This window comes from Rhinopithecus bieti, unplaced genomic scaffold, assembly GCF_001698545.2.
Source record: "Rhinopithecus bieti isolate Rb0 unplaced genomic scaffold, ASM169854v2 scaffold_8911, whole genome shotgun sequence".
In the NCBI taxonomy this organism is placed as follows: domain Eukaryota; kingdom Metazoa; phylum Chordata; class Mammalia; order Primates; family Cercopithecidae; genus Rhinopithecus; species Rhinopithecus bieti.
Window position 1 is genome coordinate 2,046,117 of NW_016806084.1, and position 13,505 is coordinate 2,059,621.

At 37.0% G+C, this 13,505-nt stretch overlaps 1 protein-coding gene across 1 annotated transcript in view; it reads left to right on the forward strand.

Annotated features, from left to right (window-relative positions):
• Positions 1 to 13,505, forward strand: part of RPGRIP1L (RPGRIP1 like) — a 103,550-nt gene that overhangs the window by 70,088 nt on the left and 19,957 nt on the right.

Here is a 13,505-nt window from a genome sequence, read left to right on the forward strand (position 1 = left end):
CATGAATGGGATTAGCACCCTTATGAAAGGGCTTGATATTGAAGAGAAGTTCTCTTGCTCTTCTGCCATGTGAGAACACAGCATTCCTCCTCTGTAGAGGATGCAGCAACAAGGCACAGTCTTGGAAACAGAGAGCACCCTCAGTAAACACCAAACCTGCTGACACTTTGATCTTGGACTTCCCAGTCTCCAGAACTCAGAAATAAATTTCTATTATTCATAAATTACCCAGTCTGTGATACTTTGTTGTAGCAGCACAAATGGACTAAGACAATGAAATACAGGATTTCCTATTGATTTTTACCAGTTTTTGTGTGTACTACTTTAGCAAGTCATTTAATATGAATAATAGAACCTTTCTCTTTAAAGATTGCGGAAGTGGTACAAAAACTTCTGTGTATTCTTTACCTGGATTTGCAAATTTTAAGTTTTTACTGTATTTGTTTTATCATTTCTGGTCTGTCTCCTGTATATGCATATAGTGCACATACTTACGTATTTACTTATAAACATACATTCTTTCATACATAATTGTTATGAACCATTTGAGTGTTGCAGAAATCATGCCCCTTTAATTCTAAACACTTCAAGACAGTTACATAATATTGTTATCTAATCTACAGTTTTCATTAGAATTTTGTCAGTTGTCCTAGTAATATCATTTATAGCATCTTATTCATATGGTCCAAGATCCAATCCAGATCACACATTGCATTTCGTTTTCGTGCCTCTTTAGCCTCCATTAATCTGTAATGGTTCTTCAGGCTTTCTTGTAGTCTTTTATAACAGTGACACTCCTTAATACAGGCCATTTACATTGTAACATATTCTTCATTGGATTTGTCTGGTGTTTCCTCAAGATCAGATTCCAGTTATGCATTTTGATAGGAATACAGAAGCGATACTATGTCCTCTTCATTGCGTCATATCAGGAGGCAGAAAATGTCATTTTGCCTAGTTATTGATGGTGTTAACTTTGGTTGTAGTATTGTTTCATAAATCCTTTTGTAAGCTTACAAGTACTTGTGGTTCATTAGTTTTTTCTTTTGTCTTCTCTTTAAGAACTGCTTCTGGTAAAAATCTCAGAACAGTAAAACATAGCTTTCATAGGAAGGAGTGTATTACTGAATGCCTATTATGTGCTAAGTACATCCTATGTTAATATTTCCTCACAACAGTTCTTCATTTATTAGCATCCATTGTGTGTCAGGCAGGCACACAAGAAGCAGTTCCTTCCCTCAAAGAATTCATGGTCTGTAGGGGAAACACAATTAAAATGTATAGTGGTCTGCGCCAGGAGAATGAAATGCATGGGGTGCTATGGGAGCATTCAGAAGGGGTCCCTAAGTCAACCTGAGAGGCCTTCCCTTCATCAAGTATGACTTCCTAGAGTCAGTAAAGCTGGAGCCAGTGTTGCAGATGATTAGGAGTTCATGAAAAGGGTGAGAAAATCATAGGCCAAAGGAATGAAAAGCGTGAGAATCTTGTTCTGGAAATCAGAATGGTTTCCGGGTGGGCCAAGCCGTTATGGTATGCTTAGGGAGCCCAGGAGAATAGGCTGAAAAGGTAGGCATAATCCAGAGTATTGAGGCCTCTGAGATTTTTAAGGAATGAGGATAGAAGATCACTCATTCATTAAAGAGATATATATGTAGTGAACATTTGTTGTGTTCCTAGCCTTGTTCTAGGGACTGGGAATAGATCCACGAATATAAAAAAATTAAGCTCCTGATCTTAAGGAGTTTGCATGCTTAGATCACATTTTGAAAGATCATGCTGTCAATAATGTAATGTAAAAAATAGATTAGAGGCACAAACTAGTTAAAAAGGAATTAGATAATCCTACTCTATAGTTATCCCCACTTTTTAAAAAATTGCCTCTATTTTATAACGTCACAAAATTAGCTCTAGAAGTAGTGTCCTAGATAAGTATCATTTATGCCAGTTACAGTGTGAATTCAAATTATCTGATATACTGTGTAAGCAATTTAAGTTCATTCAGTTTCTGTTCTTCATGTTACAGAATCTGACAGTTCGTAGTTATTTCTTAGAAATGTTGATCCTTAGAAGGAATCTAACAGATTTCCCAGTACTTCTACATATTACATGGTTATTTCTGTTTTCTTCATGTCTGTGATGTATAATTAATCATAGATTACTTCATTTTGTTTCATTTCATTTACAACATTTATGAGTTTCACTTTGTCAGTATGAAATGCTTGTCCCCTCCTTTCCTTTCCAAAGTGGCGTAATTAGTGTTAGCATCTTTTTTAACAGGCTACACAAAGTTTAGTGGCTGGATTAAATCAAGTCATTAACATAATGTGCCACCCAATTTGCCCCTATCTCTCTTCGTTTCCCGGACATCAAAGTGCCACACAGCGCAAGTGTAATTGGGCCTTGCTGGCCTGTCAGATTCCGTCAGCCTGACAACTGCTGCTTTTACTAAAAAGCTTCTAGGCATGATAATTAATGGCGAGGGTGGGGGGACAGAAGTCTGAGAAATGTAAAACTTTGGACATTTCTCTATGAATATTTTATTAATTTGAATAATCAGAAGTTAACAGTATAAATTTGATGTATAATACATTGATTAAAAGCCTTGTTTCAGGTCCTCAAAATAGACATCAAAACTGAACATTTGCATCTGCCATGGCATTAAAAAAATTAACAATCTGTCTTTTGCATTATTTCTAATTTTATTCAATACTGCAGCTTTCATTTTTCACAACAAAATGTATCGCCATGAACTCACAGCTGTCTTAAAATGTGCCCACAGGTGAGAATGGGAAATTACAGACTGAAAGACAATGGACTTTTCTGTGCAGTCCATATTTACATCATTCTCTTTCTCTGTTCCTACTCAGCAGTTTTGTAAAAACTGCCATATTCAATTGGACTAAATTGCAATTCTACCTGGAAACTAGGTTCTCTGAACAATAAGCTGGCATTCCCAGGTGATTACAATAATGATATTCAGCAAAATATGTTTAAAACTTTGAAAGGCACAATGCAAAAAGCACTTCACTAGCTTTAGAATTCACATATGAAAAATTATTAAATCACTTAGGAATCAAATATGATATCAGTGGATAAAATAAGCCACTCTCAATGTTTTACATGTGGAAGCTCAAGCTAGATAGAAAGTAGGTTTTAAAATATATTTTACTTGGCTGGGCACAATGGCTCATGCCTGTAATCCCAGCACTTTGGGAGAGTGAGTTGGGCAGATTACTTGAGGTCAGGAGTTCCAGACCAGCCCAACCCACATGGTAAATCCCTGTCTCTACTAAAACTACAAAAATTAGCTGGGTGTGTTGGCAGGCACCTGTAATTCCAGCTACTCGAGAAGTGAGGCAGGAGAATCCTTGAGTCTGGGAGGCGGAGGTTGCAGTGAGCCGAGATCGTACCACAGCACTCCCCCCTAGGCAACAGAGCAAGACTCTGTCTCAAAAATAAATTAAAAAAAATAAAATATATTTTATGTAAAACCAGAAATGTTGACATACTTTCCTGGTAGAAATTGCTTTTAAAACTATTTTTTATGCTTTGCAATTTAACTAACTCTTGCTAACATACCATCAACATTTTTCCATGACAGCATACTCTATTTCTTTCAACATACCCATAATATTTCATTATATGGCTGTACTATATTTATTTAAATAAGCCCCTTTTGGTGGACCCTTAAGTTTCTATCATTTTTTGCTAACACAAATATTTCTGCTTAAAATGAACATTGTTATACATAACAATGTTGGAAAATTCATGTTTTCTCCTATTTGACACTATCCATTAGCCAAACTAATGGATAAATTATGCCTCAGTGATGATTTCATTTAAAAAGAAATAAATGGGGCCAGATGTGGTGGCTGACACCTGTAATCCTAACACTTTAGGAAGTCCAAGGCAAGAGGATTGTTTTGGGACAAGAGTTCAGGACCAGCCTGGGCAATGTAGCAAGATCCCCATCTCTACAAAAACAACTTCTTTACATTAGCCAAGCCTGGTGACACATGCCTGTAGTCCTAGCTACTCTGAAGGCTGAGGTTAGAGGATCACTTGAGCCCAGGAGTTCAGGGCTGCAGTAAGCTGTGATCATACCACTGCACTCCAACCTGTGTGACAGAGGAGAACCTGTCTCTGCAACACACACACACACACAAAAGAAAAACAAAAAGGTCTATACATATATTTTTATTTGTGCATGCAGACATGACCTTCAGCTTTATGTAAGCAAAGAAAATGTCTGGGAAGATGTACATGACACAGCGTTAGCAGTGAATATCTCTAGGGCAGGAGTCAGCAAACAATGACCCATGTGCCAAATCCAGCCCTCTATTGTTATTGAAACCCAGCCACTCATTCGTTTAGATATTATCTATTGCTGCTTTCACTCTACAAGGGCAAAGTTGAATACCATATAGCCTGCAATGCCAAAAACATTTGTATTCATCCTTTTACAGAAAAAAAAAATTGCCAACTCCTGAGTTAGGTGGTAGAATGAAACAAGGAACTTCTATATTTGACATTTGGTAATTTATATTGTTGGATTATTTTTAATGGTGAGCTTGGATTGACTCAAAAAAGGAAGTAGTTAGCTAATTCTGTACTAAAATGTTGAATAGCAAAATAACAGTTTAACATGAATATTGTGGAAGCTTTCTATAAAGATGTTAGAAGTCTCCATCGGTGGAAGATGAATCTTTTCTGGTTTAGAGCAATATTTCTCAAAGTGTGATCCCCAGAGCTCAACATCAGCATCTGTATCACCTGAGAATTTGTAAGAGATGCAAATCCTTGGCCCCACCGGAGACCTAATGAATTAGAAGTTCTATGGAGTCCACCAATCTGTGTTTTATCAAATGATTCTGGGGTATGCTAAAGTGCAAGAACCATAGCTTTAGAAAAAAGCAGTACTTTTCACCCTTGGCTGCACATTAGAATCATCTGGGGAGCATTGTTAAATGCCAGGGCCCAAGCTCCACCCGGATAAATTAAGTCAGAAGTTTGTTTATAGCTCCCCTGGTGATTCTAGTGTGCAGCCAGAATCGAGAGCCACCAGACTACAACATCTGTTCTCAATGATGGTGAAAGGAGAGTAGCAGATCAAAATCACCTGAAATTGAGGGTGATTTTTAAAATTCTCCTTGCTTCACATTGCTGCCATAGTAAACCGCAGTTAATGATGGAAATGTGTCATGTCCCTCAGGTTTGTATCTATTTATACACACACAGACACCATTTTTATGGTGATAAAATAATACCAATTTATAATTATTTGGCATAATTATATTGAGATTAATTTGATATTAGGGTAGGAAAAAATAATCCAAGTCACTGCATGGACATAGTAATTTATAGGGCATATAAGGACACCGTGACAATGTTCTAAAAGTAAGCACTCTTAAAGCTAGCACTGTTTTGATCCCCATCACTGAAGTTTGCAACATTTACCTTATTTGTTTAATATAGTACATTTTAACAGAACATGTTAGAAAAGATAGATTACTGCCACTGATGACAATTGGGTGGTTTTCTTTTGTTTGTTAAAAACCTTATTGCCTTAACAGTTTGAGATTCTGGAGACATCACCTTTCTATGTATTTATCTCCCCTAAAAAGTTATTGTTTAAAACAATCAAAATGCTTTAACCAGAACTCGTATGAAGAGTGGATTTGATGCACAATGTAAGAGGAAGCTTTGGAGCCTAGTGTGAGGGACTCAAGGGGACTTTTTTGAGTCTTTGAGATGATGTCTCTGCCCATGCCCAGCCTGAAGAAGGGAACTTGTAAGAATCACCATTAATTAATATGCATTCCTACCCTACTTACATATGACTCTGTCAATACCAGTGGTTGAGTCTGATTGTTTTAACCAACTGTTTTGAGCTTGTCTTAGAGCTCACCCCAATTAAAATTTGTACTCTTCAAGAGCATTGACTTAGATCTTGGCCTTCTAGTTCCATTTTGTCTCTGTTGTTTTGTTACAAAGTAACAAGTTCTACATACTGTGGCTCCTACAGGTAGGCTTTATTTGTATCTATGTACACACACACACACTATTTTTATAAATATAAAATATATAAAATACTCCAATTTATAGTTATCTGGAGATTAATTTGATAATCCTTTATGGTTGAAATTCTCTTACCTATTACCCAGCAATTCTGCTCCTAAGGGAATCATGCATGTATACAAGAAAACATAAAAGGATATTCAATGCAACATTGTTTGTAATAGCAAAAAAATTGTAAACAATGTAATTGTTCATCAGTAGGTAAATAAATGTACTGTAGATTATATATGCAATATAAATAGGATTCTATACAACAGTTAATATGAATAAATTGGATTTGAAAATAAATATGAATAAATCTCAAAATATAGTATTGAGTATAAAAAAACAGAAATTGCAGAATGATTAATAAGAGTATGATACCACTAATATAAAACCAAAAACCAGAAAACAATACTGTATGTTGTTTATAGATATACACATATGTAGTAGGAAATATAAAGGCATGTTTGGGAATGATATAACCAGCTTCAAGATAGTGGTAACCGTGGGGGCATGAGGAGGGGAGGGCAAGCAATTTGGCAGCTGGTAGCTTTACCTGTATCTGAAATATTTTATTTCTTCAACAACAATAAAAAGACTTAAATCAGTTATAGAAAAATGGTAACATCTGTTTGAGATGGCTGACTACTTGAATATGCCAAATTATTTTCTCTACTTTCTCATGTTTGAAATGTTTTATAATAAAAAGTTAAAGAAATGCCTATTCATTGCAGAAACTTGGAATGCAATTAAGCTCACCTGTAATCTCACCATAACTAGATTTAAATATAACTGACTGAAACAAGTTGCAAGACCTTTATCATGGGCCATTCTCAATTATGCAGTTCTGTTTTTAAGGGTTGTCAGGTTGAATTAGTTTTCAGAAGCCCAACAATTCAACTCCAGGGTGGCTGCTGTGAGGGCTGAAACCAGAGGAAAAATTCCGCACAATCCTGTGAAGTAGGACGTGAAAATTTTAAGCACGCCAATAATAAGCCTAAGTAAACACTTTAGATCACATAGAAAAATATGATCCAAAATATGAATTATCATCAGTCAGGAAGCAGTAGTGGAATTGAGCCAACATCACAAGAGCTGTAATTTATTTTTTTAGAGTAATATAAGCTGTCATCACATTTCTAGATCATTTAATCACATAATATATAGTGTCCATCTATACAGACAACTAAAAATAAGTTGCATGCAGTTCTTATTGGAATGACTTCTGTTCACCACAATAAAAAAATTTTTTTTTTTTTTTTTTTTTTTTTTTTTTGAGAGACATGGTCTCTCTCTGTCACCCAGGGTGGAGTGCAGTAGCACAGTCTCGGCTCACGGAAACCTCTGCCTCCCATGTTCAAGAGATTCTCGCTCCTCAGCCTCCGAGTAGCTGGGATTACAGGCACACACCACCACGCTTGACTAATTTTTGTATTTTTAGTAGAGATGGGGTTTCACCACGTTGGCCAGGCTGGTCTTGAACTCATGGGCTCGAGTGATCCACTTGCCTCGGCCTCCCAAAGTGCTGGGATTACAAGCGTGAGCCACCACAGCCAGCCCACAATCAAAATTTACAAATGTTCTTTTTACATGGTGATACTGACATCTTGCTGGCTGAGGACGCTAATAGAGTAATTGGTGAACAAGAAAAAAAGAACTGAGAAGAAGCATCTTACCTGGTAACAAAAGTTCATACATGTAGAGGGGAAACAAAACAGGAAAAGTCTAAAGCCTGTGCTGTCTGGCCAATTTCCTGTATCAAAGGATGCTGATAGCCTGCAGAGGAATGACCCGTTATGTTGCTCTAGTAATTCTGAACAACCATTATTATTCATCTCTTTAAAAGCCTTTGCTTCAATTACTGTCATTTGAATCAGTATATTATTTAGGACCTCTTCCAATTCACCTGAGTGAAACTTTTCCCCATTTTCTTATGATGAAAAATTTCAAACATGCAGAAAAGTAGAAATAATAGTACCCTACCACTTAGATTCAACAATATTCAGCTGTCTTGCAATAGTCTTATTTCATTAAAATCTAGAAGAACAAGAGTTCTATATATTTGTCAGCAGTTAATAATAACCACTCCCCAAAACATAGAGGCACACAACATCCTTTATATTTTAGGTGGAGTTTCACTCTGTCGCCCAGGCTGGAGTGCAGTGGCACGATCTCAGCTCACTGCAACCTCCTCCTCCCAGGTTCAAGTGATTCTCCTGCCCCAGCCTCCCAAGTACCAGGCACGTACCCCCATGCCCAGCTGATTTTTTGTATTTTTAATAGAGACGGGGTTTCATCGTGTTAGTCAGGATGGTCTTGATGTCCTGACATCGTGTTCTGCCTGCCTTAGCCTCCCAAAGTGCTGGGACTATAGGCACAAGCCACCGCGCCCAGCCATAATAAATATTTTTTAAATGAGAAGGCAATAATACCTGCAGCTTCACATAGTTCTGGCAATAAATAAAATATATTCTAGGCTGGGCACTGTGACTCACACCTGTGATCCTGGCACTTTGAGTGGTCCAGGTGAGAGGATTGCTTCAGGCCAGGAGTTTGAGACCAGTCCAGATAACATAGTGAAACCCCATCTCTACAAAAAAAACTAAAAATTATCTGGGTATGTTGACTTGCTCCTCTAGTCCCAGCTACTCAGGGGACTGAGATGGGAGGATCACTCGAGCTTGGGAGATTGAGACTGCAGTGAGTCGTCATCTTGCCACTGAACTTCAGCCTGGACAACAAAGCAAGACCCTGAAGAAAAATATAAGATATTCTGAATATATAAAAGATATATAGTCTCCACTATTTCATTAAATATTTATTGAGAGCCTATGTTGGGGAGGATGTGAAGTAGCAAAAAATGAGTAAGATATTGGTCCTGCCCTCCTGAAACCCAGAGTCTATAGAGAGAGGCAAATATGTGAACGGTTCCATGTAGTACAATGTGATGGAGAAGGGCAGTGAGGGCCCAGAGGAGGAAATAACCAACTCGTTCCTGGAGATCAGTATTGCTGCCATAAAGGAGAGGATGTGTGGTTCAGGGCCTCACAAGAGTAGAATTTTGATGGAAAAGAGTTCACACAATAAATAACAGATGCAAAAACAGCAATATAAAACAGCACACCGCGAGTTTAAAGGAGTGGCTAGAGTGTAAGGCAATAGGAAGACTTTTCAGATGGAAAGATGATATTTGATTGGTTTTTAGGAAGATAATTCTGGTACAATAAGGAGAATGGTTGGGACTGCAGACCAGAGATTAGAGATGAGTGCCTCACCTCTCTCTTGTCATGAGAGTAGATCCACTTGTTTATTGTATACTACATAATGCAGTGAGCAATCTAATAGTCCCTACCGTCACTGAGCTTACAGTCTCATAACGCTCATCAATCAGCTACCAGTTCGCTCTCAAATCTCTTATGTCAGTTCCTTCTATTTTCTCCCTCCTTGTTCTGTCAGATTTCTACCTTCTAATAATTAGGAAGCTATTGTATTAGTTACCCCCATGGGAACTTAGCATTTTCTCTTAAGATAAAAAATAGAAAAGAAACATCTTATTTTTCTTTATATCCCCAACAGTTAAAACAATGTCTGAAATATCATATGCTTTCAACAATTCAGTGAATAATTGATTTTTTTTTTTTTTGAGACAGGGTCTCACTCTGTCACCCAGGCTAGAGTGCATAGAGTGCAGTGGCTCGATCATGGCTCACTACAGCCTCAACCTCTCAGGCTCAAGCGATCCTCCCACCTCAGCCTCCCAGGTAGCTGGGACCACAGGCACATGCCACTCCAAGGCCTGGCCAGTTTGTGTCTGTGTGTGTGTGTGTGTGTGTGTGTGTGTGTGTGTGTGTGTGGTTTTGTTTTGTTTTTTGGAGAGACGTGTTTTGCCGTATTGCTCAGGCTGGTTTCCAACTCCTGGGCTCCTGGGCTGAAACGATCTGCCCCCCTCAGCCTCCCAAAATGCTGGGATTTATAAGCATGAGCCACTGCACCTGGCCAATTGTGGATATTTAGAAAGTATAATGAGCAGGAATGGGTGACCTTTAGGATATAGTGGGTGTGAAAAAAAATGGAAAGGCAAGGATGCTGCTATGTCTCCTGGTTGTAGGGGACTAGGTGGATGGTGATGTCATCAGCTGAGGTAGGAAATAACACAGGATGAATAGGATTGGGGGAGAGGAGTGAGAATGAGTTCATTTCTGACATGTTGAGATAAAGTTTTCTTTTTTTTTTTTTTTTATTTTTTTTTTTTTTTTTTTTTGAGACGGAGTCTCGGCTGTGTCGCCGCCACGTGCTGGAGTGGCAGTGCGCGGATCTCAGCTCACTGCAAGCTCCGCCTCCGCGGGTTTTACGCCATTCTCCTGCTCAGCGCTCTCCGAGTAGCTGGGACTACAGGCCACCAGGCCCCCTTGCCCTACTGCCCGGGCTAGCGTATTGTAATTTTTTAGTAGAGATGGAGTTTTCAGCACGTGTTAGCGCAAGGATGGTCCGCCGATCTCCTGAAGCCGGTCCGTGATCCACACCGTCTCCGCCTCCCAAAGTGGCTGGATTAGCAGGCTTGAGCGCAGCCGCGCCGGCCGAGATAGAAAGTTTTCTCAATTATGCATTTAATGTGCTTCTTAATCTTAAGATTTATTTAGATATTTATTTATAGGTACTTAAATATAAATCTATAATCATATATACTTCCTTTTTTTTTTTTTTTTTTTTTTTTTTGTTTTGGAGACGGAGTCTCGCACTGTTGCCCGGGTTGGAGTGCAGTGGCGCAGTGATGCAATCTCAGCTCACGGCAACTTCCGCCTCCTGGGTTCCAGCCATTCTCCTGCCTCAGCCTCCCAGGTAGCTGGGACTACAGGTGCCCACCACCACGCCCAGCTAATTTTTTGTAATTTTAGTAGAAATGGGGTTTCACTATGTTGGCCAGGCTGGTCTCAAAACTCCTGACCTCGTGATCTGCCCGCCTCAGCCTCCCAAAGTGCTGGGATTACAGGCATGAGCCACTACGCCTGGCCAGTCTTCAGATCTTTATACAAAATCTGGTTGAACTTTTTAATCAGAGGGGCTTGAACACAACCAGAATTGTTCCAGTGTTGAAAAATAAATTGTCTAGCTTCGTTTGTCAAAATTTATGTTTGGAAAAATTCTTTATTTAGAGCTTACTTTCTTAGGTAAAAGCTGCTTAAAATTTACCCCTTTTTGGATTTATTCCAAGTTGATTCATGTAGCATTAAATGAATGAAGAAACAGTAACTGATCATTTCTGCCAGGTGTATTGGTCAGAGAATTAAAAAGGACATTTGATCGAAGTAATGGCAGTAGTGTAGAGATACACAAATAAATATAAAAAATTGACCAAACATAAGATGGACATCATGAAAAGAATTTTAAAGTTCTTTACTTTTTTGATAATACAGTGAGTTTTCTTTTTTGTTGTTTTGGTGTTTGGGGTTTTGTTATTTTGTTTTTGTGTTTTGGCTGGGATCCAAGTGAATACTTTTATCTAGGATTGTATTTTAAACTTTAAAGAGTTGCATGTAGTCTTATTTGACAGCCTAAATTGGTTCTTACAACAATGCAAGTTTTCATATGGGGATTGTATAGCTAATATATTATTAATAAAATAACCACTTAGATAAATTTGATTCCCCTGCTATTTACAAGCTCGTTTACTTCTTTATCAGGTTCTGTGATAAACAATTTTAAATTCCTATTTTCACAGAGTAGAAATAAGTATGTATACCACTTTTTTCTTTTTGTGGCTATTTTCCTTTAATTCTTTTGTGCAGAAACATAAATGTTTTATAAGATGTTATTGCTATAATTCTAAGTTTGTCAAATTCCAACTTACGTAGAAGAATTAACTATACAGTATGCTGCACTTAGACCAGAATTATAAAATATATGTATTACAGTATTTTCACAACCGTAATACATTTTAAGAAAAAATATATCATTTAAAATATTTTCTTTACCATGTAGTCTTCAACGAGCAGAGAAGGGGTTTTCTGAAGTGAGATTAGACAATAGAGCCAACTTCATTTTTTATGCACGTGAACGGAGAGGGCTTGAGGTTATTAGTTGAAACCGAGTAACCTTTCCAGGCTTTCATCTCTTTCTTTTCAAATTTGAATATGAAAAGCATATTCAAGTCAAAGACCATCACTTTAATGACATTTGGCAGTCATTTGATTTATTAGGTTTTAGAAAAAATTTTCCTTTAAATATTTCATCATACTATGCTAATCCTAGTAATATTGCCAGCTGCAGCCTTGTACCTGTATTAGTGGAGACAGAATGGTGTGGAATTTTCTCTGTCATCCTAGTAAAATTTCCATGAATCTACTGAATAATAAAATAACCTTATTGAAATATTCAGATTTGGGTTTTTAGTTAAAGTGTCTTAGAATACATAATAAAAGAAAATGTCTTTTGAAAGAAGGGGTAAAATTACTTCATCAAATATTGAGGGGGTTTGACAGCAATGAAAATTGTTCTTTATGGTAATATTTTTACAATAGGATACTTATACTTTTCAATTTGATTAATTATATGCTTTGAAATATCTAAGTAACCACTATGGTGAATTTACACACTGATTTACATTTAACAATGAATTCCTAAAAGCTGGTCATAAAACAGGTCTTATTTTCAGGTTTTCTAATTATTATTTGAAGTTATATAATTTATAGCATGTCTCTAAATTTAGTAAAATAGGATTTTGATACTAAAAGACAAACTTTAAATTGTAAAAAAGAGATTTAACTGAGGAGCTATCTTGGAGTGTGATACAATTTCTAATCCTAGTCTATTAATTATTTGAAATCATTACTCAAGGAAACATTTGTAATTCCCATGTTAATGTCTATAACACCAAAATCTATTAAGCAAGGATTAAAGTGAAAATTAAATAAACACCATTTTAGTTGTTAATTTTGTAAAATAAAATTAAAAATAAATTGTGAGAAAATGTTCAAATTAGACATAAAATTGTTTCTTTTGCTTGAAAATGTATTATTTATTGAACAAAATATATTATGACAGAATATGAGAGAATGAACTGTAGTTTCTGCTCTAGTCAATATTGATTCATATAGCTACACGTATTAGCATAATACCTATAAAGTGTTCAACAGGCTTTGATCTCTGAATAACTGAAACTTTCTCAGGTACTGTAGATTAAGTAAAAGCAGTGATAAACACGTACTTCATTACATAGTTTGAAACAAGGACAACTTGTCATTCTGAAAGCAATCGGAGATGAAGATCTCATAATCTTCACTCCTGATAGACTACTAGTGGGGTATTTATAGCCTCAAATGTAAATTAGGAGACTATTGCCATGACACTGTTAACTTCAAACCCTGGGGCATTAGAATCTCATCCTCGCTCTCTGTCGTGAATAATCTATCATGTGTAACATACAGTAGTGTACATTGCATTCAAGA